The following is a 25760-nucleotide window of genomic DNA, read 5'->3' on the forward strand; positions in this document are numbered from 1 at the left end:
GCTAGCACTTAAGGATTTTCAACAATTATTGACCAGATTTTAACATTTGTTTCATATTTTTAATTTTTTCTAAGGTTTATAACCCCTAGGGTTAATTTTTACTATATCATATTAAGGTTTTTGGTTATTTTCCTCGGGTTTAATAGATCCAACGCTTACAAAATTCAAACGTGAGAGCGGAATGGCACTGCGACGCTGTTTTCATACACATCTAGGGGTAATTTTGGATAAGGATATGCTAGCACCTGTGGGTTTTTCGACAATTATTTACCTTTTGTTTACATTTGTTTCATACTTTTAATATTTTCAAAGGGTTAGGGGGCCAATGCTTCGACATTTTTAAGATATTATTTTAAAATTATTCTTTTTTTCCTCGGGTTCAATAGATCCAAGACTTACAAAATTCAAACATGAGAGTGGAATGGCACTGTGACGCCGTTTTCACACATATCTGAAGGCAATTTTGACTAAGGATATGCTAGCACCTGTGGATTTTCAACAATTATTTACCATATTTTAGGAGTTAGACTTGGCATATTAAAAATGTATGGAGCTAGAGTCAAATCGATTATAAATTGCAAATTTAGTTAAAAGAACCTTTAAAACAGGACTCTGAAACTGTAGTTCTACAGCTATCTCCCCCCTAGTAATATTTTCCAGAGGGCAAGGTTGATATTAGATACAAATTTTTAGGCATTGTTGAGGTATCTCCGAGAACCCTTAACGAAAATACAGCGTTTCTTTGAGTGCAAGTTAGACTTTCGCCCCCCACCCTCCATAGTAAAAATTGTTTTAACACCTCCATCTTAACTTTTAAGCTATGGAACACGTTAATCCATGCAACTCACGCCACAGTACCATTATTTGACTACTCACACCCCCTAATAATCATTCCTAAGATATTACATTTTTCAGACATTTCTTGTTAAAAATTATGCCTCAATCCGGTGATTTAAGTTTTCCCCACCCATCGGTACGTGATACACCATGTCAATTAACACCACCGTGGCATTACACACCCCTCCCCCTTCCGTCATCCGCGTTTCCATCCTCAACGACCTAATTTACAGAACTTTCAAATATAATTAACAAAATGGCTATCTCAAAATTTTGATTGGATTTGTTTGGGGAAATGGTGGGCGTGAGAGGTGGGTTAGTTGTCCTTCAATCACTTTTGAAAATTAAAATGACACTAGCCCTTTCAATTTTCAATCGGATGAGCCATTTTGAAGTTTCTACTACAACGCTTTCTATAAAAACCATATATGTCCTCAGGGAATAACTTACAAGCCTTGTCCTGAGGGGTGTGTCTGGTTTGTCATCCTCAAAAACCTAATTTCCAAGACTTTTTAACTACGTTGAACAAAATAGCTATCTCAAAATTTTGATTAGATTTGTTTGGAGAAATGGTGGGCGTGAAAGGGGGGTTATTTTTCCTCCAATCACTTTCGACTATTAAAACGGACACTAGCCCTTTCAATTTCCAATCGAATAAGCCCTGTTTGAAGTTTCTACGACAACACTTTCTATAAAAACCTTATATCCCCCCAGGGCGTCACTTACATCCCTTGCCCTGAGGGGTGTGTGTGGGGGGGGCTGGTATTTTCATCCTCAATGATTTAATTTACAGAACTTTCAACTACGTTGAACAAAATGGCTATCTCAAAATTTTGATTGGATGGTGGTGGGCGTAAGAGAGGGGTTAGTTGTCCTTCAATCCGTTTCGACTATTAAAAAGGGCACTAGACCTTTCAATTTACAATTGAATGAGCCATTTTTGAAGTTTCTACGACAACACTTTCTATAAGAACCTTATATGCCCCCAGGGCATAACTTAAAAGCCTTGTCCTGAAGGCTTTGGGTGGATTGTCATCCTCATAAACATAATTTCCAGACCTTTTAAGTACTTTGAACAAAATGGCTATAACAAGATTTTGATTGGATGTGTTTGGGGAAATGGTGGAAGTTAGTTGCCTTCCAGTCACTTTCAGCTATTAAAAAGTGCACAAGTCCTTCTAATTTCCAATCGAATGAGCCCTTTTCGAAGTTTGTACGACAACATCTTTTATACGAAGTGCCCTGGTCTAAAAAAAATACATTGTGCCAACATCGTTCTTTACTTAGGCAGCGCTATTTAGCTGCCTATGATAATTTCTGTTCGATTTAAGTTTTAATGATGCTCCTTACTTTCAGTTGAAAAAAACTTGTTTTTTTCATTTAATCAGTATAATAAGCCAGTTCTTTTGATGTTTCTATTGATATCAAAATTCAATTTTTTTAGAGTTTCGGCTATTATTGGGCCGAGTCAATCCTTACTTACAGTTCGGTGCCACAATCTGTTTGAAAACCAGCACCCAAGTGCTCCGTCCGTAATTAATTTATCAATAACGTAAGATAAAGCAGGTCCTTGTCACCCATAGAAAAGTTGTTGGGAATAATCTTTACCAACAAATAACCTCTATGAATTAAACTATATATTGAATTATGATGAATTATGAATTAAATATTGAATTAAATTAAATCCGTCCTTGGGATGTCTTTTTCTGTCAAAGGTGCTGCTAGCAACTAATTTTTGTATAGAATTAAATATGAACTAACAACTAACAATTCTTGGAAAGGTTTGATTCGCTGGAAAATTTAAAATGATACCCAAATTATAAACCGAGATGAGAAACATCCATAAATCAACCACTCAATCGGGATTTCTTTTAAAAAGAAAACGAAACTAAATTACATAAAAAACACTGCTCTGTCCCACCTTAGACGTTGAGACCCATAAATATAGATATTCATCACTGTCATGCATAACGGCTCTCACTTCACTCCCAAGACAACCACACGCCTCCTCCAAAACTACTCATTACTTCCTTAAATATTGGGTTCCTCCCTCCCCAGGTAAGCACAATCAACTTACCTAAAATACTATAAAATAATAAAAATAATCTTAAATACTAAACTTGTTTTAATCCGAATTAACTTCTAATTACTTGGCCTTTCACTAAATATTTCGTTAAATTATTTTTGAAGGACCCAAGTTAGCTCTTACATCTCAGCTTTTGCGGAATCATGTTCCACTCTATAGCGCAAGTCACACCTCGGGAAAAATCCGAGCATACCGTTGCTGTTCGTCTCACCCAGATGTCAAAAGCAGATCGCATGTTTTGATTATGTTGTTCAGATGTCAATCCAAAGAGATAGCGGAAAGGAGATGGAAGTGACCTGGAAACGAAGCTAAAAACATTAACTGAGCACGAAAGACGGTAGAGTGAACCAAGAGAGAGACAGTCAGTATGCTTTCAATTATTTTCAGTGCAAGCCTATGGATTGAATCAAGTTTCTTCAAGTGTGATTTGAACATTGACTGCTAAATTGTTGCACAACATTGGAGATGAGGTTTCGGAAGTCCGTTGTAAAGTAGACAAAAGGGTTCCGTGGAAGTGTGTGCCTCAGTTTTCTGATAATGTCAAGATTGCGGGAGAGTTTTAGTTCCACAGCCTGGATGTGGTGTAAAAAGGAGAAGTTTTCGTCCAAAAGTACACCTAGATACCTGGCAAAACCAATTTCTGGTCGCCGAATCATTCCTCGAGAAGTCGTAATTCCAGTTATTTCTGGATGAAGAGTTCCGATCCTCGAAAAGAAGAGAATACACGGTTTGTCAACATTAATTACAAGTCGATTTGCGTCAATCCTTGTGTAAGTTTCCTCCAAGATGACTTGTAGTTTACTCTGGAGTGCTGACATGCTAGTATCACAGGAGGCCATTGTATTGTCATCTGCGAATGCCACTAGTTCATCAGAGTCACTGTCATCATTGGAAGTGTCTTCACCACAGCATAGTTTGCAGCATCTTGAAGCTTTGAAATTTGGTTAGGTCATTCATGTGAACTAGAAACAAGAGTGGACCCAGGATCGATCCCTGCGGCACTCCGAAGTTAACCACGATATTGTTCATCAGATCTTCTCCTATGTAAATGCGCCGATTGCTAAGGTAAGACTGGAACCATTCCAGTGCCTCTCCTCTTACTCCGATCTAATTTAATATACTTAGTATAATTCGATGATCCATATTGTCAATTGCTTTTTTAATGTCAAGCAAGGTAGCAGCTGCCACAAGTCCCAGGTCAAGCGCTTTGTTCACAAATAAGCTCAGTAATGTCAACATATCTTCTGTTGAATTTCCTGGTCTGAATCTGAATTGCCGTTGATGCGGGAATCCCTTCACTCCGAGAAAAGAGTAAATTTTGTTCTTCATAGGCTTTTCAAAGATTTGGGAAAACACAGAAAGAATTGAGATGCTTAGGAAATTGGATGGGTTATCTTGAGGGCCCCCTTTACAGAGTGGGACAGTTCGTGCTTTCTTCAGGAAGGATGGAAATACCCCTATCTCTAAAGAGAGGTTTGTCAAGTGTGTTAACGGTTTCAACACGGATGGAAAGACTACTTTCAACACTTTCATGTGAATGCGGTTTGAACGAGATGCATATTTGCCTTTCAAAGTTTTAATGAGCATTGAGCCCTCCATGGAAGTTACAGAAAGGACTGCCATTGATTTGAAACACGATGCGCCCAGGAAATCCATGTAGGATTTGGCTGGGATTGTGCAGTCTTCACTGTTTTCTCTCCAATACTGCTGAAAAAGGTACAAAGTGCTTTTGCAGCTTCCGGTGGTTCAGCCGTGGATTTCCCATCAACAGTTTGTTGGTAGTTCAGGTTTGTGATCGTTGGGTCGCAGCATTGTATTGATAGTCTTCCACACTTTCCTTCTATCCTCTACCACTTTCAACTAGTTTTTTTTTTATCAAAGTAGTTTCTTTTGGCTTTTCTTAAAATTGACTGCAGGCACTTTTTGTAAGATTCATAGATTTCCAGGCTAGCTATACTCGGGACGTTACGTTATTGGGTCCATAGATTTTGCTTGTTGTTAATGTACATCCTGTTGTTAACTTTCAGTAACCCACGGCTTTATTGGTACATTTTTTTCTTCCACGCTTTGCTGGTTTTTCTTTAAAACAATTCTTCTGGTATAGAGTTGTAAATATATTATGGAATTCTTCAAAACATTCATTCACATCTTCTTTTCCCATAACACTATCCCATTTTATTTTCACCAGTTCATCATTTAGTGACCTTAGATTTTCTTCACCTAGGTTAAAAATCGGCATAATTTCTCTAATTTTCGAAAATGACCTTGCTGCCTTTGATGTCTGGAAAACGCTGCAGAGGGGAACGCTGCTGAGGGCGATATTTCGATAAAAACGGATTCAAAACCACCCTCTATGTTCCAAGTCAGCTGGCTATTTACATAAACTGGATATTCGCTTTTTGCATAGATTGCCAATCCTCCTCGCATAGTATCTTTTCTATGCATAAAATTCAAAATGTATCCAGGGCTATCCAAAAGGCTGCAAATTATATCTGTCAGTGACGAACATAATCATTGGCAGTTAAGCTGAATTACATTGAGTTGAGACTCACAACATCTTTGGTCCATATTAAATATTTTAGTATATTTCCTTCGAGGAAAATTACTTTTACCAAACAAAGAATAATCTGCTTCATTACTTATTTCACGATCAAAAAATACTTCAAGATTCAGAGCTGCAAGAGAAAAAAGGTTGTTTAATTGACTTATTCATTTGATATTTTGTCTGCAAAACGCTTAATGAAACACAGAATCTGGATTTTCCTCTCTCCCCCTCCCAAGAGCAGGGTGTTCCTTTATTACCCAACCTTGTTTTTTAATTTTCACCGAAAAAGACTGGGAAAATTCCAATTTCTTTCGAAAGGTGATTCGTTTTATAATGGTTATTTGCTGTCATTCCGTAATAAAAGCTATAATAATGGTTATAATAGAAGCACAGAAACTGAATTGATGATTTACAAAAATGCAGAATAGTTTTTATTTCTTGAGTAAAAAATTTAAACGGCAAGTAATTGGTTTGACTCTACTTTACCATAAGTTCTATCAAAATTAATCTGTTCTGAACCATTCTCTACGAGTATCAGGTATTTTAAACTTTCCTATCATTCATATTACAAATAGGAAATCAGGAGTTTTTGGCTTCCATCGTTTCTAGTTTCAAAATATTATGTCTTAATTCTTGATTCTGTTCGGTCAATCAGACATTTTGTGCTTGATGCCCGGGTTACATTATAGTCACATTTTTTTCGACACAATTGAAATTACGCAACACTACTACTGTTAACAACTCACTGCAGCGACAAGCTGTCTGAGGCCAGAATAGCTACGCACACTCCTACTCCATCCCAATCTATTCAAAACCTCCCTCCTTACACCCTCCCAGGAAGTTCCTATTTCCATTAAATCGTTATTTATGACATACTCCCACCCCAACTGCGGACAACCTGCTTTCCACTTAGCCCTTGACGGTTGGCCATAAAGGACAATCTTCGGCAGTCTGTCATTCCTCATCCGCAGAACTTTGGAAGAACACTTTTTCAACTTTGGAAGAACACTCTGAGACATGGCTATTTTACTTTTACCTCCTTCGCTGCTCCCACCAAGCCTACAGTAAGACTACAGCGTCTATTATGTGCACCGTTCGTATTTTCTCGAGTTGGACTTTGTTCAACTTTCAAGCATACAATTTTTGATTGGCCAATCAGAGACAAACAGTTAGGGCATGATTTTTTGGAACTGGTAAAAAATTAATGCTCTGAATATCAATTTTTACTTCCAACGCCGGTCGGAGCATGAGGTGGCAACGATGCCTCTCCAGTCTGACCTCTCCTGCGCCTTCGGTAAAAGATCATCAAGGGATGTTCTTGAGAGCGCTGCGTCTTTTTCAAGGCATCGTCCATGTGTAGCCTTCATTTGTCCGCGCCTTTGAACTCCAGAAGGAGTCCAACAACCCACATCATAGGGCAGGTGATTGCTGCCCATTCTAACTATGTGTCTCAAATACCGCCACCAACTGCTTATAACTTGGTCAGTAACGAGCGGCTGTTTAGACTTCTCTGTAATGAATGAGTTGGTAATTTTGTCCGTCTAGTTGATTCCGAGAATTCTTCAAAGACAATTATTTTCAAAACTTTGGGCTTCTTTTCGCTACATGCTTTACCAGTGCATAGGTTTCACAGCCAAGCATTAGCACTGACAAGACGTTACTCTTGAAGAGCTTTAATCTGAGTTTTAAAGAGAAAGTAGCACTTCTCTAAACGTTTCTTAGCTTATTAAAGGCGCTTTCTTCGCACAAGATACGAGCGGCAATTTCCCGCTCAGGGCTTCCATCGTTGCTCGATAGACTCCAAGGATATCTAAACATCCAAGCTTCTTCAATTTCATTTCCTTAAACTATAAGCGGCTCAGCAGGTACTTTATTAAAATTATTTTGCATGATTTTCGTCTTCTGTGTGTTTTTTGCCGAATCTGCTTCTTCACCTACTTTAGAGAGCCCATTTATGCTGTACTGAAGCTTCTCTCTCAAGTGAAAAGGGAGCGCTATATTGTCTTTGAAACCTGCATCAAATGAAGTACAACTCTCGTCCAACTCATTGTCACCCGATGTGCGGGGAGTCTGAAGATTTAGAAAATTTTATGTGATATTGCGAGGAACTGAAGGTACTTAGAAGGGAAAATTTTGGGAGGGATGTCATGGATAGAAGGTGTTTAGAAAATAAAATAGGAAGTAGCTGCAAAGTGGATATTAGAAATTTGGAAAATTTTGTGAGTGTGGGGATGAGACATAGAGCGTTTGTGAGAAATATATATCTATCTATGTATCTAACCCCTTTCTTACAGTCTGTGCGAATGTCTTCAGTGTCCCATATTTGCATCAACATTTAATATAGTGGCTCAGCTAGCACTCCCGCCCCATATTTCAACAGTTCAAGCTGTACACCGTTGATGTCAGCTGCTTTTCAATTATTTAGTGTACGTAGCATTGTCTCTACTTCATATAAATAAATTTAAAAAAATTCTGGAAAAGAAGTTTTTCAAAGAGAAGTAAAGGCCATTTTAAACTTAAGATCAACAGATACACAAACCTGCTAAAATTCAAAATTAAAATAGCCAGAAATTACTATTAAAGAATAAATGAAACCCACAAACGAACAGAAATTAAATAAAAATACAATGTAAACAAACATACAATAGATACTAATATAAATGAATACATAAATCTTAAGACAAGTGAAACTTAAATTGAATATGCAAATCAAGCTTGAAACGAACAAAAATCACTACAAACAGGTTTTTGGGTATCGCCTCCTTCTGTCACTGTAAAAGTGTAAAACCTACTGCGTCATTGGCGCTTTACTGAAAACTATATGTATATTCAATTTAAGTTCCATTCGTTTTAAGATTTATTTATTCATTTATATTAGTATAAATTGTATGTTTGTTTACATTGATTTTTTATATAATTTCTGTTCGTTTTGGATTTCACTTATACTTGAATAGCAAAACATTTTTTCCCATTTTAAGCTTGATGTGCATATTTAATTCAAGCATTACTCGGTTTAAGATTTATCTATTCGGTTACATTATTACTTGTTGTATGTTTTTTTACTATGATTGTTTATCTAATTTCTGTTCGTTTTGGGTTTCATTTATTCTTTAATAATAACTTCTGGTTGTTTTTAGTTTAATTTTAGCAGGTATTTGTAGCTGCTGATCTTAAGTTTAAAATGTCTTTCACTTTTATTTGAAAAACTTCTTTTTCAGAAGGTTTTTTTAAATTAATTTTTGTTCGGTTTTGATTGCAAAAAGTTTCCGATTTTCAAAAATTCCTTATTTTAAAATCAAACGTTTTTTTCAACATCAAATGTTCACCAAATATTACAACACTAGTATCAAAGTAACAATGTCAAAGTAAAAAAATTAACAAATTAAAGATAGCATCAAAGTAAACAAGGTATCGAAGTTACAATGAGCAATTTGCATAACGTAGAGCCTTTGCCCCGTAAATCCAAGTTGCCACGTATATCACTAAATCCAAGTATTTAAGTGAACAAAGTGTCAAAGCAACAAAAAGCAAGTTCCGTAACTGAGAGCAATTTCCCGGGGGTCGGGGGTGGAGGGTTAAACCCCAGAAACATAGGTATTTGGCCTTTGAAGTTTTTTGAACAAATCGGCAATCTCAAAATTTTGACCGGATGCCCTTTGAAAAAGTGGGTCGTGGGCTATTTGCCCATTGATCACTTTTGACTCTTAAGAAAGAACAAGAAGTTTCAATTTCCAATCAAATAAGCCCCTTCCAAAGTTAAAATGACTAACCCTTTCACAAAAACCTTATATAATAGGCAACGCAATTGCTCTTTCTAAGTAAAGAACGATGTTGGCACAATGTTTTTTTTTTTTTCATACCAGGGCACTTCGTATCGAAGGAGCTGTCGTAGAAACTTCGAATAGGGCTCATTCGATTGGAAATTGGAGTGGCTAGTGCCCTTTTTATTATTGTAATGGGATTGGAGGGCAAATAGCCCCCCCCCCCCCCCACGCCCATCATTCCCCCAAACACATCCAATCAAAATTTTGAGATAGCCATTTCGTTCAGCGTAATTGATTTTCAGATAGAAAATATATTTTTGAGGAGGACACTTCCCCACAACCCTCAGGGCAAGAGTTTTAAGTTATACCCCGGGGGTGTATAAGAACGATGTTGGCACAATATATTATGTATTATTTTTTTTCTTTAGAGCAGGGCAATTCGTATTGAAGAAGTTGTCGCAGTAACTTCGAAAAGGGCTCATTCAATTGAAAATTGGTGTCGCTTGTGCCCTTTTTAATAGTCTAAAGTGATTGAAAGGCAACTAACACCCTTTCCACGCCCAGCATTTTCCGAAATACATCCAATCAAAATTTTGAGATAACCATTTTGTACAGCGTAGTTGATTTTCAGATAAAAGTTATGTTTTTGACGAGGACACTCTCCCATACCCCTCAGGCCATGGGTTGTAACTTATGCCCTGGGGGCATATAAGGTTTTTATAGAAGGCGTTGTCGTAGAAACTTCAAAAAAGGTTCATTCGATTGGAAATTGAAATGGCTAGTGCTGTTTTAACAGTCGAAAGGGATTGAAAGGCAACTAACACCCCTTCCACACCCACCATTTCCCCAAACACATCCAATCAAAATTTTGAGATAGCCATTTTGTTCCACGCTGTTTAAAGTTTAGGAAATTACATCTTTGAACAGGACACTCCCCCCACAGTATTCAAGGCAAGGGTTATAAGTTATGCCTTGGGGGCATATAAGGTTTTATTGAAATCTTTGTTTTATAAGCTTGAAAAAGGGCTCATTCAATTGGAAATTCAAAGGGCTAATGCCCTTTTTAATAGTCGGAAGTGATTTTAGGGCAACTAACCCTCCTCTTATGCCCACCTTTTCCCAAAACACATTCAATTAAAATTTTTAGACAGCCATTTTATTCAACATAGTTGAAAGTTTTGGAAATTAAGTCTTTAAGGATGACAACCCCTCCCCCTGACAGCCTTCAGGGAAAGGGTTCTAAGTTACACTCTGGGGGCAAATAAGGTTTTTTTTGAAAGCGTTGTCTTAGAAACTTCATAAGGGCTCATTCAACTGGAAATTGAAAGAGCTAGTGCCTTTTTTAATAGTTGAAAGTGATTGGAGACGGACTAACGCCCCTCTCACCCCCACCATTTTCCCAGAACAAAATTTGCACTTTACTTAAAAAAATACAAATGAATGTGCATTGTCAGTTTAATATACATATTCTGATATTTAGTAATCAAAATGTTAATATTATTTGATTTATTAAAGTTATAAAAATAAAAACATTTATATTTTTTTCAGGAAAGTGCAAATTTTTTTCTGGCTTTGGGAAGGCATAGAGGTTTTGAGCCCAACCTATGTTAATTTCTGCTCGTTTTGAGTTTGACTCTGTTATTTGTTTTAATTTCTGTTCGTTTTGGGTTTCATTTATTTATTGATGCTGATTTGTGGTAGTTTCATGCTTGGTAGATTATTTGATTTTATTTTTGCTCATTTTTTGTTTAATGGAGTTCTTTACTTTTCTTTGAAAAACTTATTTCGTGGAAAAAGTTTTTAAATTAATTATATAACAGAAGTTTTATGTGTTAACGATGGGCTGCTAGTATAACTTACAGTCCTTTCCCCCAGGGCTGAGGGGGGGGGGAGATTGAAACCCGGAACCGCAGCTGTTTGACATTTGGATTATTTTGAACAAAATAGCTAACCCAAAATTTTGATCAGAAGTATTTAGAAAAAAAATGGTGTGGGGGGGATTGCTTACCATCCGATGATTCTTGACTTTTTAAAACGGAGCTAGAACTTTCAATTTAAAATCGAGTGAGCCTTTTCCAAAGTCTATACGATTACTCCTTTGATAAAAACCATATCACAGGCAGCGCGCTAGCGCTGCCTAAGTAAAGAACGATGTGGGCACAATGTGTTGTTTTTTGGTTCTCCATACCCAGGCACTTCGTATCGAAGGAGTTGTCGTAGAAACTTCGAAAAGGGTTCATTTGATTGGAAATTGGAGTGGCTAGTGCCCTTTTTAAAAGTCGAAAGAGATTGGAGGGCAACTAGCCCCCCCCCCCACGCCCATCATTCCCCCAAACACATTCAATAAAATTTTGAGATAGCCATTTTGTTCAGTCTAGTTGATGTCCAGTTAGAAAATATGTTTTTGAGGAGGAAACTCCCCCACAACCCTCAGGCCAAGGGTTTTAAGTTATGCCCTGGGGGCATATAAGGTTTTTATAGAAGGCACTGTCGTAGAAACTTCAAAAAAAGGCTCATTCGATTAGAAATTAAAAGGGATCTTGCCCTTTTTAATGTTCAAAAGTTATTGGAGTGAACCTAGCCCCCCTCCCCCACGTCCATAAGTTCCCCAAATACCTTCAATACAAATTTCTAAAAAGCAATTTTTTTCAGCGCTGTTATTTTCCAAATAGAAAATATGTTTTGAGGAGGTTACTCCCCCACAACCCTCGGGGCAAGGGTTTTAAGTCATGCCTTGGGGGCAAATAAGGTTTTTATAGAAGGCGTTGTCGTAGAAACTTCAAAAAAGGCTTATTCGATTGGAAATTCAAAGGGCTAGTGCTCGTTTTAATTTTCGAAAGTGATTGGAGGGCAACTAGCCCCCCCAAACCCATCATTACACCAAATACAGCCAATCAAAATTTTGAGATAGCCATTTTGTTCAGCGTAGTTGATTTCCAGATAGAAAATATGTTTTTGAGGAGGACACTCCCCTACAAACCAGGGGGCAAGGGTTTTAAGCTATGCCTTGGGGGCATATAAGGTTTTTATAGAAGGCGTTGTCGTAGAAACTTCAAGAAAGACTCATTCGATTGGAAATTCAAAGGGCTAGTGCCATTTTTAATAGTTGAAAGTGATTGGATGGCAACTAGCTCCCCCCGCCCCCCACGCTTATCATTCCCCCAAAAAATCCAATCAAAATTTTGAGATAGCTATTTTCTTCAGCGTAGCTGATTTCCAGTTAGAAAATATGTTTTTAGGAGGACACTCCCCCACAACCCTCGGGGCAAGGGTTGTAAGCTATGTCCTGGGGGCATATAAGGTTTTTATAGTTGGTGTTGTCAGAAACTTCAAAAAAGGCTCATTTGATTGGAAATTCAAAGGGCCAGTGCCCTTTTTAATAGTCAAAAGTGATTGGACGGTAACTAACCCCCCTCTCACGCCAACCTTTTCCCCAAGCACATCTAATTAAAATTTTGAGATAGCCAATTTGTTCAATGTAGTTTAAAGTGCTGGAAATTAGGTCTTTGAGGATGACAACCCCCTCACAGCCCTCAGGACAAGGATTGTAAGTTATGCCCTGGGGGCATATAACGTTTTTATAGAAAGCGTTGTCGTAGAAACTTCAAAAAGGGCTTATTCGATTAAAAATTAAAATGGCTTGTGCCCTTTTTATTAGTCGAAAATAATTGGAAGACAACTAACACCCCTTCCACGCCCACCATTTCCCCAAACACATCCGATCAAATTTTGGAAATAGCCATTTTGTTCCACGCATTTAAAGTTCAGGAAATTATACCTTTGAGCAGGACACTCCCCTCACAGTCTTCAGAGCAAGGGTTATAAGTCATGCCCTGGGGGCATATAAGTTTTTATTGAAATCTTTGTCGTAAAACTTTAAAAAGGGCTCATTCGATTGGAAATTCAAAGGTCTAGTGCACTTTTTAATAGTCAGAAGTGATTTAAGGGCAACTAGCCCCCCCTCTCTCGCCCACCTTTTCCTCAATTACATCCAATCAAAATTTTTAGATAGCCATTTTGTTCACTGTTGTGGATTTCCAGATAGAAATTATCTTTTTGAGGAGGACACTCCCCCACAGCCCTCAGGGCAAGGATTGTAAGTTATGCCCTGGGAGCATATAAGGTTTTACTGAACACGTCGTCGAAGAAACTTCTAAAAGGGCTCATTCGATTAGAAATTGAAATGGCTAGTGCCCTTTTTAATAGTCGAAAGTGATTGGAAGGCAACTAACACCCCTTCCACGCCCGCCATTTCCCCAAACATATCCAATCAAAATTTTTAGATAGTCATTTTGTTCCACGCAGTTTAAATTTCAGGAAATTATACCTTTGAGCTTGGAATATAAGGTTTTTATTGAAATATTTGTCGTAGAAACTTGAAAAAGGGCTCATTCAATTGGAAATTCAAAGGGCTAGTGCCCTTTTTAATAGTCAAAAGTGATTTGAGGGCAACTACCCCCCCTCTCACGCCCACCTTTTCCCCAAACACATCCAATCAAAATTTTTAGATAGCCATTTTATTCAACGCAGTTGAAAGTTCTGAAAATTAGGTCTTTAAGGATGACAACCCATCCCCCCACAACCATCAGGGCAAGGGTTTTAAGTTATGCCCTGGGAGGATGTAAGGTTTTTATTGTAAACGATGTTGTAAAAACATCCAAAAGGGCTCATTCAATTGAAAATTGAAAGGGCTATTGCCCTTTTAATAGTCGAAAGTGATTGAAGGGCAACTAACCCCCCTCTCATGCCCACCATTTCCCCAAACAAGTCCAATCCAAATTTTGAGATATTCATTTTGTTCAACGTCTTCGAAAGTTTTGGAAATTAGGTCTTTTAGGATGAGAGCTTTCAGTGCAAGGGTTGTAAGTTATGACCTGGGGGCATATAAGGTTTGTATAGAAAGTTTTTGTATAAATTTCAAAAGGGGCTCATTTGATCGGAAATTGAAATTGCCCTTTTTAATAGTCGAAAGTGAGTTGTGATTAATTATCCCCCCCCCCCCTCTTACACCCTCCATTTCCCCAAACACAGTCAATCAAAGTTTAGATATAGCCATTTTGTTCAACGTAGTTGAAAGTTCTGGAAATTATGTATTTAAGGATGACAAACCCCCCAGAGTCCCCAGGGCGAAGGTTGTAAGTTATGACCTTGGGGCATATAAGGTTTTTAATGATAGAGTTGTCGTAAAAACTTCAAAAGGGGCCGATTCAAACGTAAATTGAGATGACTAGTGCACCTGTTAATAGTTGAAAGGGATTGGACGTTATATAGCCACCCTCTCACGCCCATCCTTCTGTCAAACAGCTCCAATCGAAATTTCCAGATAGCCATTTTGTTCAACGTAGTCGAAAATTCTGGAAATCATGTATGTGTGGATGACAACCCCCCCCATTCATCAGGACGAGGGTTGTAAGTTATCCCCTGGGGGCATTTAAGGTTTTTATTGAGAGTGTTGTTATAGAAATTTTAAAAGGGCTCATTTGATTGGGAATTGAAGGGGCTAGTACCTTTTTTAATACTTAAAAGTGATTGAAGAAAAACTAAAGCCCCTCTCACGCCCACAATTTTCCCAAACACGCCCAATCAATATTTCGAGATGTCTATTTTGTGTAACGTAGTACAAAGTTCTGGAAATTAGGTCTTAGAGGATGACAATCACCTTCACAGCCATTAGGGTAAGGGTTGTAATTTATGTCCTGGGGGCATATAAGGTGTTTATAGGAAGTGTTGTCGTAGAAACTCAAAAAGGGCTCTTTCGATTGGAAATCCAAAGGCCTAGTGCGCTTTTTAATAATTGAAAGTGATTAGAAGGCTTGACATTTTTATATCAAAGTTTGATGAGGGTAAAATGGATCATATTTTTTTTGTTCATGTCGTTTAGACCAGGACACTTCGAATCGAAGGTTTGGTCGTATAGACTTCTAAAAGGGCTTATTCGATTCAAAATAGAAAGGGCTGATGCCCTTTTTAATAGTCGAAAGTTATTGGAAGAAAACTAATCCCACGCCCACCCTCCCAATTGACTTTATTTTTAAAAAATAAATGTTGCCAAAAGATTAAGTAAAAATTCACTCTGTTAATTCTAATTACCAATAATGCATATCAGCATTATCCCAAGAACGACTGAGGCTTTTAATTTCTGTTCGTTTTGAGTTTGACTCGGTTATTTATTGTAATTTCTTTTCGTTTTGACTTTCATTTATTTATCGATGCGGATTTGTGGTAGTTTCACGCTTGGTAGATTATTTTATTTTATTTTTACTTATTTTTTGTTTAATGGAGTTCTTTACTTATTTTGTGGAACACTTAAAACTTATTTTGTGGAACAAGTTTTTTAAATTAATATATATGAACAATGGACAGCTTGCATAGCTTACAGCCCTTGCCCTGGGGGAAGTGGGAGGTTCTGTCAACCACCGAGGCTTAATCATTTTAATTGCTTCACCTTTTGACTATTTTGGACATACTGGCCATCTTTAAATTTTGATTGGTTGCATTTGGGGAAAAGAGGGCATGAAAGAGTGGGGGAACTTGGCAGGCACGTACGCAGGAATTTGTTGTTTTCTTTTTTTTTGGGGGGGGGGGTACGTCATTCAACTCCCTTATTCTGTGACAATTCAGAAAATTATGGGAAAATAAAAAAAATCATGAGATTTCGGGGGGCCCAGAGACCCTCCGCCCTTCGTACGTGTCAAGGGCTTGGTACCTTCCAATAACATTTGACTCTTAAAAAGGGCACTAGAAATTATTATTTCCAACTTAATGAGCCCCTCCGAAGTTTATAGCACCACCCCTTGCATATGAAGCACCTCTGGGGGGAGGGGGGGAATATTGACAAAATATGAGATGTATTCATTCATTTATGTTTGCACCTGTTATCCTTATGTTTGTAAGATAGTTGATTTTATTTTCTATTCGTTCAGGGTTTCGTTTATTCTTTAACAGTAACTTCTGGTCTTTTTGAGTTTTAACTATAATAGAAATTAATTTCTGTTGGTCCTGAGCTCAATATGGCTCTTTACTTTTCTTAGAAAACTTCTTTTTATGAAAGGTTTTTTTAAGTAATAATAATAAAACATCGAAGCCTTATGGTCGTTGCTATAGGCGAATTGAATACTTGCCTCTGATAGATCATTAAATTAAAAAAGCAAGTTTTTTTTTAACTGAAAGTAAGGAGCAAAATTAAAACTTAAAACGAACAAAAATTATTCCGTATATGAAAGGGGCTGTCCCCTCCTCAACATCTCGCTCTTTACGCTAAAGTTTTTATTGTTTTAAAAAATAGCGTTGTGAGAAAGAGTCTAACTTTCTTTACAGATTTGGGACTTCTTTTTTCCTATCTGATTTTTCTCCTAGAATATATCTTTATCCATTTTTCAATGGTTTTCTTTGATGTTGTAAATACAACTAGGACATTAGTCTTACTTTCAACCGGATTTAGTTAAAATCAGACGACCTGTTTTGTTAAATATCTTAATTAAAAGGATTAAGGGACTCCTCAACTATCCCCACCAGAGCCTGGGTCAAATTACTGTAATTTAATCTAGCTTTTGACTTGTGTGCAGCAATGCCTACAGAATGACAATCACCTCTGAAAAAGTTAAAAAGTGCATACATTCAAAAAAAAAATCAGTTCCTGTGATGAACTTTCAGGTTATCGTTTTCTTGGAAATTTTTGGTGGAAGTTTTCAGACAAATCTCATTCTTAGGGAATGCCCTCCTAGATGTGTGCAGGTTAGCATATTAAAGCTATCTTCTATTAACATTAAAAATATTTCCGAAATGACAGGAGAGTTATTAATCCCTCAGCGCTTATTCCAGATAAATTCCTCCAAATAAAGTGGGACAGGGTAATCGCTTTCCTTCGTATTGATCTGAAGCACCTCTTACTGAAGCATATCAAGTTTGGCCAGAAAAAAACCTTATGCATCTCCATCCCATCTTCGGGAAGATCGGCTGAACTTAACCAAAATAATGGAATCAGCACAATCAGCTAATTCTTTTTGTACGTCTATTGATATCAAAATTGATTCCAGATCGTCAAAAATCAATTTTTTTTGGTTTTGTTAACTTTCGATTTTCACCAAGTAATACTTGATAAATAGATAGATGTTTTTGCCTTGCTATTGGAAGCGGGAAGCGATTGTTAACGAAAAAGGTGCCTGCTTGCCTATTATCGTGACTGTATTGTAATAGCAAGGAGAAATAAAATCGTTTATAGATCATAGAAAACAAACTTGTAAAGAATTTCAAGAGTATTTGCTGATAGTTCTCTGCGGGAAAGAGCAAGCAACTCCCAAAAATACAGTATAAAACATAAAAAAATAGTAGAAAGTAAGTAGTTAAGTAAAGTATGTGCTAGATATGTATTTTAACATTAATTTGGTGAAAATGAAATCTTTTTTTTACAAAATATGCATCCAGCAGGGAAATATTCTTTTTATGTCACAAATTTGCGAAATATGTCCCTTTTATGTCCCAAATTTCTAAAATATGTCCCTTTTTGCCCTATTATGTCATTGTGTTCCGACACATAGGATTATGTCCCTTGGACATAAAATATATCCAGTTGGCAACCCTGGACACAACTAGGATACTCAGTCGTCCTTCTGTTAAAGCTTGGTTGAGATTCGCTAACCGCTTCTTCTACGTGTACTGATCAGGCTAGGATTTACCAATAGACCCAAAAGGCCTGGGCCTAGGTGCACACACTGCCAGGGGGCGCAATAAATTATCTCTGAGTGATTTCTTTCCTAACAAAACAGGGCTGATGTGATTTATCGTCGAAGTGCTAGGATTATTTCGCCACCGCGCTGCCTGTTCACAAAAAAGTGATTTTAAAACAACACAGGAATTCAGTGGCCAATTATAAACTGTAAGATGTCTCCCAAGAATGGCAGCTGAGAGTTCAGCATCACCTCATTGTTTCATTACCTTTGGATCATCAGTTGCATTCTTTTCAGTGCTTCTACTATCCCTCAATTGTCGTGGATCTCAGTAGTAAGTACATATGGAATTTGCATAAAGCTCTACACCTTTTCAAAGAGAGTGAGTATCCTCTCACATGGTCTTATGTTCCTTCCATTGTTATTCTATGGGACCTCTACACGTGATTAAACACGTTATGAAACTATGTGCTATTTGCTTATGTCCCGTTGATACCAGTCCAAACGAGTGGGGATTCCCCGCCTGTCGTCTCTGTGTGTGTGTTGTCTCTGTGTGTGTGTACCGTCCCTGTGCATGTGTCGTCTCTATGTGTGTGTTTCGTCTCTGTGTGCGTGTGTCATCTGTGTGTGTGTTTCGTCTCTCTCTCTCTCTCTCTCTCTCTCTCTGTATGTGTGTGCGTGTGTGTGTGTGTGTGTGTGTGTGTGTGTGTGTGTCGTCTCTGTGCGTGTGTATTCTCTCTGTGTGTTGTCGTCTCTGTGTGTGTGTCGTCTCTGTGCGTGTGTCTTCTTTCTGGGTGTTGTCGTCTCTGTGTGTGTGTCGTCTCTGTGCGTGTTTCATCGCTATGTGCGTGTCGTCTCTGTGAGTGTGTGTGTGTGTGTGCTGTTTTATGTGTGCGTGTCGTCTCTGTGCGTGTGTCTTCTCTCTTTGTGTTGTCGTCTCTCTGTGTGTGTGTGTCGTCTCTGTGCGTGTTTCGTCGCTATGTGTGTGTCGTCTCTGTGTCTGTGTGTGTTGTCTCTGTGTGCGTGTTGTCTCTGTGCTTGTTGTCTTTTTGTGTGTGTGTTTGTCGTCTCTTTGTGAGTGTGTAGTCTCTTTTTTTGTGTTTTCTCTGTATGTTTGTCGTCTCTGTGTCTGTGTTTTCTCTATGTGTGTGTGTGTTTGTCGTCTCTGTGTGTGTGTGTCTTCTCTGTTTGTGTTTCTTATCTGTGTCTGTGTGTGTGTGTGCCTTTGTGTGTGTTTGTTGTCTCTGTGTGTGTGTGTTGTCTCTGTGTGTTTTTGTCGTCTCTCTGTGTGTGTGTCGTCTCTCTTTGTGTCTCGTCTCTGTGTGTTTGTCGTCTGTGTGTGTGTGTGTGTGTGTGTGTGTGTGTTTGTGTGTGTGTGTCGCCTCTATGTGTACGTCGTCACTTTGAGTATGTCGTCTCTGTGTGTATGTGTCATCTCTCTGTGTGTGTGTGTGTGTGTGTGTGTCATCTCTTTGTGGGTGTCGTCTGTGTGTGTGTGTGTTGTCTCTATGCATGTGTCGTCTCTATGTGTGTTTCGTATCTGTGTGTTTGTTCTCTCTGTGTGCGTGTTGTCTCGAGTGTCCTTACTAAAAAAACTACTGCATTAAAAAAAAACTATCATACGACCTAAATTATTTCATCAGATACGCCAGCACTCATAAACGATCCTTTTGAAATATTTCTTACAACATCGATTCTCAAGGTAAAAGTTTGAATCAAACACTTTTAGGATATCGAGTGTCCTTACTGAAAAACTACTGAATTAAAAAAAAATAAATTAAATTGATCATACGACCTAAATTATTTCATCAGATACGCCTGCACTCATAAACGATCCTTTTTTTTGAAATTCTGCTAACAACATCGATGCTCAAGGTAAAATTTTTAATCAAACACTTTTAGGATATCGAGTGTCCTTAATTAAAAAACTACTGAATTAAAAAAAAAATTAAATTTATCATACGACCGAAATTATTTCATCATATACGCCAGCACTAATAAACCATCCTTTTGAAATTCTGCTAATAACATCGACTCTCAAGGTAAAAGTTGGAAAACGGGCCAATCAGGTGTTACAATCCTTTTGTTTTTGCTCAAAATTCGACAAAGCAATGACTGTTAGGCTAGTTTATTTTGCATGATATTTCTAGAGCCAATTAAGATGAAGAACTGCATTCAAAGTCAAGGCTATAAGAAAAAAAAGTTCTGGATATTTTTGTCAGTTTGTAGTTTACGCACTAATATCAATATCAGTAACGAGCCTCCCTCCGAAATACCTTGTTCTTTTATGTTAGACTTTTGACTTTTCATCACAATTAAATTAAAAAATAAGCATTTTCAACTTGAAATAAAGAGCATCGTTAAGAAAATAATACGAATTGAAATTACCCAGTATATTATGTGAGCTGCCCCCCCCCCTCCATATTATCTTGTTCTTTTTATGTTAGACTTTTGACTTTTAACCACAATTATATTAAAAGATAATCATTGTTATTTCATCAGATACGCCAGCACTCATAAACGATCCTTTTGAAATTCTGCTAACAACATCGATTCTCAAGGTAAAATTTAGAAAACGGGCCAATCATATTTTACAATCCTTTCGTTTTTGCTCAAAATTTGGGAAAGCAACGACTGTTAGGCTAGTTTTTTATTTTGCATCAAATTTCTAGAGCCAATTAAGATGAAGAAATATATTCAAAGTCAAGAATATTAGAAAAAAAAGTTCTATATATTTTTGTCAGTTTGTAGTTTCCGCACTAATATCCATATCAGTAACGAGCCCCCTTCCGAAATACGAGCCCCCCCCCCCCCTCCGAAATACCTTGTTTCTTTTATGTTAAACTTTGACTTGTCATTCCCAATTAAATTAAAAAATGAGCATTTTCAACTAGAAATAAGGAGCATCGTTAAAAAAAAAACTAAGACGAATGGAAATTATCTTTGATTCTGAGCATTTTTGTTTCCCCTCCAAAATTGACCCCCCCTCCCCTGCCCTCAGAAATGGGGGAAGGAGGGGCCTCTGACCCTTCCCCTTGAGGCAGATCACGCTTTATTTTCGATTCTGAGTATTTTTTGTTTTCCCCCCCAAATTGACCCCCCCCACCCCTGCCCTCAGAAATGGGGGAAGGAGGGGCCACTGAGCCTTCCCCTTGAGGCAGATCACGCTTTATTTTCGATTCTGAGAATTTTGATTTTCCCTCCAAAATTGACCCCCCCCCTGCCCTCAGAAATGGGGGAAGGAGGGGCCGCTGAGCCTTCCCCTTGAGACAGATCTCATTTATTTTAGATTTCTAGTATTTTTGGTTTTCCCTCCAAAATTGACCCCCCCTCCCCTGCCCTCAGAAATGGAGGAAGGAGGGGCCTCTGAGCCTTGCCCTTGAGGCAGATCCCATTTATTTTCGATTCTGAGTATTTTTGGTTTTCCCTCCAAAATTGACCCCCCCCTCCCCTGTCCTCAGAAATGGAGGAACGAAGGACCTGTAGGCTTTGTTATTAAGAACTTTTACAGTACAATCAGAATTGTTTGATTGACATTTAAAAAGGGGTAATGAGATTTGCGAATTGGAATAAAAAATTTTAACTAGAAATGGCTGAAGAGTGTTTTGGGGGAGATGGAGTGATTGTGTACTGTATAATACACATGTGATGTTTGGACAGTGTTGTCAGTTTAAAATAGTTTAACGTTCCCTTCGTTCCCCCATTTCTGAGGGCAGGGGGGGGTCAATTTTGGAGGAAAACCAAAAATACTCAGAATCAAAAATAAACGGGATCTGCCTCAAGGGCAAGGCTCAGAGGTCCTTTGTTCCTCCATTTCTGAGGACAGGGGAGGGGGGGGGGTCAATTTTGGAGGTAAAACAAAAAATACACAGAATCTAAAATAATGGGGATCTGCCTCATGGGCAAGGCTCAGTGGCCCTTCGTTCCCCCTTTTCGGAGGGCAGGGAAGGGGGGGGGTCAATTTTGGAGGGAAAAACAAAAATACTCAGAATCGAAAATAAATGGGATCTGCCTCAAGGGCAAGGCTCAGAGGCCCTTCCTTCCTACATTTCTGAGGGCAGGGGAGGGGGGGGGTCAATTTTGGAGGGAAAACCAAAAATACTCAGAATCGAACATACTTGGGCTCGGCCTCAAGGGCAAGGCTCAGAGGCCCCTCGGTCCCCCATGTTTGAGGGCAGGGGGGGGGTCAATTTTGGAGGGAAAATCAAAAAGCTCAGAATCGAAAATAAAGCGTGATCTGCCTCAAGGGGGAGGCTCAGTGGCCCCTCCTTCCCCCATTTCTGAGGGCAGGGGAGGGGGGGGTCAATTTTGGAGGGGAAACAAAAATGCTCAGAATCGAAGATAATTTCCATTCGTCTTAGTTTTTTTAACGATGCTCCTTATTACTAGTTGAAAATGCTCATTTTTTAATTTAATGGGGAATGAAAAGTCAAAGTCTAACATAAAAGAAACAAGGTATTTTGGAGGGGGGGGGGGGGGGCTCGTTACTGATATTGATATTATTGCGTAAACTAAACTGACAAAAATATCCAGAACTTTTTTTTTCTTATAGCCTTGACTTTGAAGACATTTCTTCATCTTAATTGGCTTAAGAAATATAAAGCGAAATCAAAAAACTACCCTAACAATCATTGCTTTCTGAAATTTTGAGCAAAAACAAAAGGATTGTAACACCTGATTGGCCCGTTTTCCAACTTTTACCTTGAGAATCGATGTTGTTAGCAGAATTTCAAAAGGATCGTTTATGAGTGCTGGCGTATCTGATGAAATAACAATGCTTATTTTTTAATATAATTGGGGTGAAAAGTCAAAAGTCTAACATAAAAAGAACAAGGTATTTCGGAGGGGGGGACACCTCACTTCATATACGGGGTAATTTCCATTCGTCTTAGTTTTTTAACGATGCTGCTTATTTCTAGTTGAAAATGCTTATTTTTTAATTTAATTGTGATGAAAAGTCAAAAGTCTAACATAAAAGAACAAGGTATTTCGGAGGGAGGCTCGTTACTGATATTGATATTAGTGCGTAAACTACAAACTGACAAAAATATCCAGAACTTTGTTTTTCTTATAGCCTTGACTTTGAAGACATTTCTTCATTTTAATTGGCTTTAGAAATATCATACAAAATAAACTAGCCTAACAGTCATTGCTTTGTCGAATTTTGAGCAAAACAAAAGGATTGTAACACCTGATTGGCCTGTTTTCCAAATTTTACCTTGAAAATCAATGTTGTTAGCAGAATTTCAAAAGGGTCATTTATTAGTGCTGGCGTATCTGATGACGATGCTCCTTATTTCTAGTTGAAAATGCTTATTTTTTAATTTAATTGTGATGAAAAGTCAAAAGTATAAAATAAAGAACAAGGTATTTCGCAGGAGGGCTCGTTTTTGATATTGATATTAGTGCGTAAACTACAAACTGACAAAAATATCCAGAACTTTTTTTTTCTTATAGCCTTGACTTTGAAGACATTTCTTCATCTTAATTGGCTTTAGAAATATCATGCAAAATAAAAAACTAGCCTAACAGTCATTGCTTTCTCGAATTTTGAGCAAAAAACAAAAGGATTGTAACACCTGATTGGCTCGTTTTCCAACTTTTACCTTGAGAATCGATGTTGTTAGCAGAATTTCAAAAGGATCGTTTATGAGTGCTGGCGTATCTGATGACGATGCTCCTTATTTCTAGTTGAAAATGCTTATTTTTTAATTTAATTTTGATGAAAATTCAAAAGTCTAACATAAAAGAACATGGTATTTTAGAGGGGGGCTCGTTACTGATATTGAAATTAGTGCGTAAACTGCAAACTGACAAAAAATATCAAGAACTTTTTTTTTCTTATAGCCTTGACTTTGAAGACATTTCTTCATCTTAATTGGCTTTAGAAATATCATGCAAAATAAAAAACTAGCCTAACAGTCATTGCTTTCTGGAATTTTGAGCAAAAACAAAAGGATTGTAACACCTGATTGGCCCGTTTTCAAACTTTTCCCTTGAGAATCGATGTTGTTAACAGAATTTCAAAAGGATCGTTTATGAGTGCTGGCGTATCTGATGAAAATTTAGGTCGTATGATAAATTTAATTTTTTTTTTAATTCAGTAGTTTTTTCAGTAAGGACACTCGATATCCTAAAAGTGTTTGATTAAAACTTTTACCTTGAGAATCGATGTCGTTAGCAGAATTTCAAAAAAAAGGATCGTTTATGAGTGCAGGCGTATCTGATGAAATAATTTAGGTCGTATGATCAATTTAATTTTTTTTTTAATTCAGTGGTTTTTCAGTGAGGACACTCGATATCCTAAAAGTGTTTGATTCAAACTTTTACCTTGAGAATCGATGTTGTAAGAAATATTTCAAAAGGATCGTTTATGAGTGCTGGCGTATCTGATGAAATAATTTAGGTCGTATGATAATTTTTTTTTAATGCAGTAGTTTTTTTAATAAGGACACTCGAGACAACACGCACACAGAGAGATCAGACACACAGATGCGAAACACACATAGAGACGACACATGCATAGAGACAACACACACACACACACACAAACACAGAGACGACACCCACACAGAGACGACACACACACACACACACACAGAGATGGCACACACACACACACAGAGATTACATACTAAAAGTGACGAATTACACATAGAGGCGACACACACACACAAACACACACACACACACAGAGACGACAAACACACAGAGACGAGACACATAGAGAGACGACACACACACAGAGAGATGACAAAAACGGACAGAGAAAACACACACACACAAAGAGACGACGCACACACACACACACAGATACGAAACACACAAAGAGACGGCAAACCCACACAGAGACGACAAACACACACACACACACATAGAGACAACACAGACACAGAGACGACAAACACACAGAGAAGACAAAAAAACAGAGACGACACACTCACACAGAGACGACACACACACACAAAGACAACAAGCACAGAGACAACACGCACACAGAGACAACACACACATAGACACAGAGACGACACACACATAGCGACGAAACACGCACAGAGACGACACACACACACACACACAGAGACGACAACACACAGAGAGAAGACACACGCACAGAAACGACACGCACACAGAAAACAGCACACACACACACTCACACACACACACTCACAGAGACGACACGCACATAGCAATGACACACGCACAGAGACGACACACACACAGAGACGACAACACCCAGAAAGAAGACACACGCACAGAGACGACACACGCACAGAGACGACAACACACAGAGAGACGACACACTCACAGAGACGACACACACACACACACACAAAAACACACACACACACACACAGAGAGAGAGAGAGAGACCAAACACACACAGAGACGACACACACACACACAGACGAAACACACACATAGCGACGACACAAGCACAGGGACGATACACACACACAGAGACAACACACACACAGAGACGACAGGAGGGGAATCCCCACTCGTTTGGTATGGTACCAACGGGACATAATCAAATAGCACATAGTTTCATAACGTGTTTAATCACGTGTAGAGGTCCCATAGAATAAAAATGGAAGAAACATAAGACCATGTGAGAGGATACTCACTCTCTTTGAAAAGGTGTAGAGCTTTATGCAAATTCCTTATGTACTTACTACTGAGATCCACGACAATTGAGGGATAGTAGAAGCACTGAAAAGAATGCAACTGATGATCCAAAGGTAATGAAACAATGAGGTGATGCTGAACTCTCAGCTGCCATTCTTGGGAGACATCTTACAGTTTATAATTGGCCACTGAATTCCTGTGTTGTTTTAAAATCACTTTTTTGTGAACAGGCA

This window comes from Artemia sp. Qi Xiang Cuo, chromosome 17 (genome assembly GCF_049724085.1).
Source record: "Artemia sp. Qi Xiang Cuo chromosome 17, ASM4972408v1, whole genome shotgun sequence".
In the NCBI taxonomy this organism is placed as follows: domain Eukaryota; kingdom Metazoa; phylum Arthropoda; class Branchiopoda; order Anostraca; family Artemiidae; genus Artemia; species Artemia sp. Qi Xiang Cuo.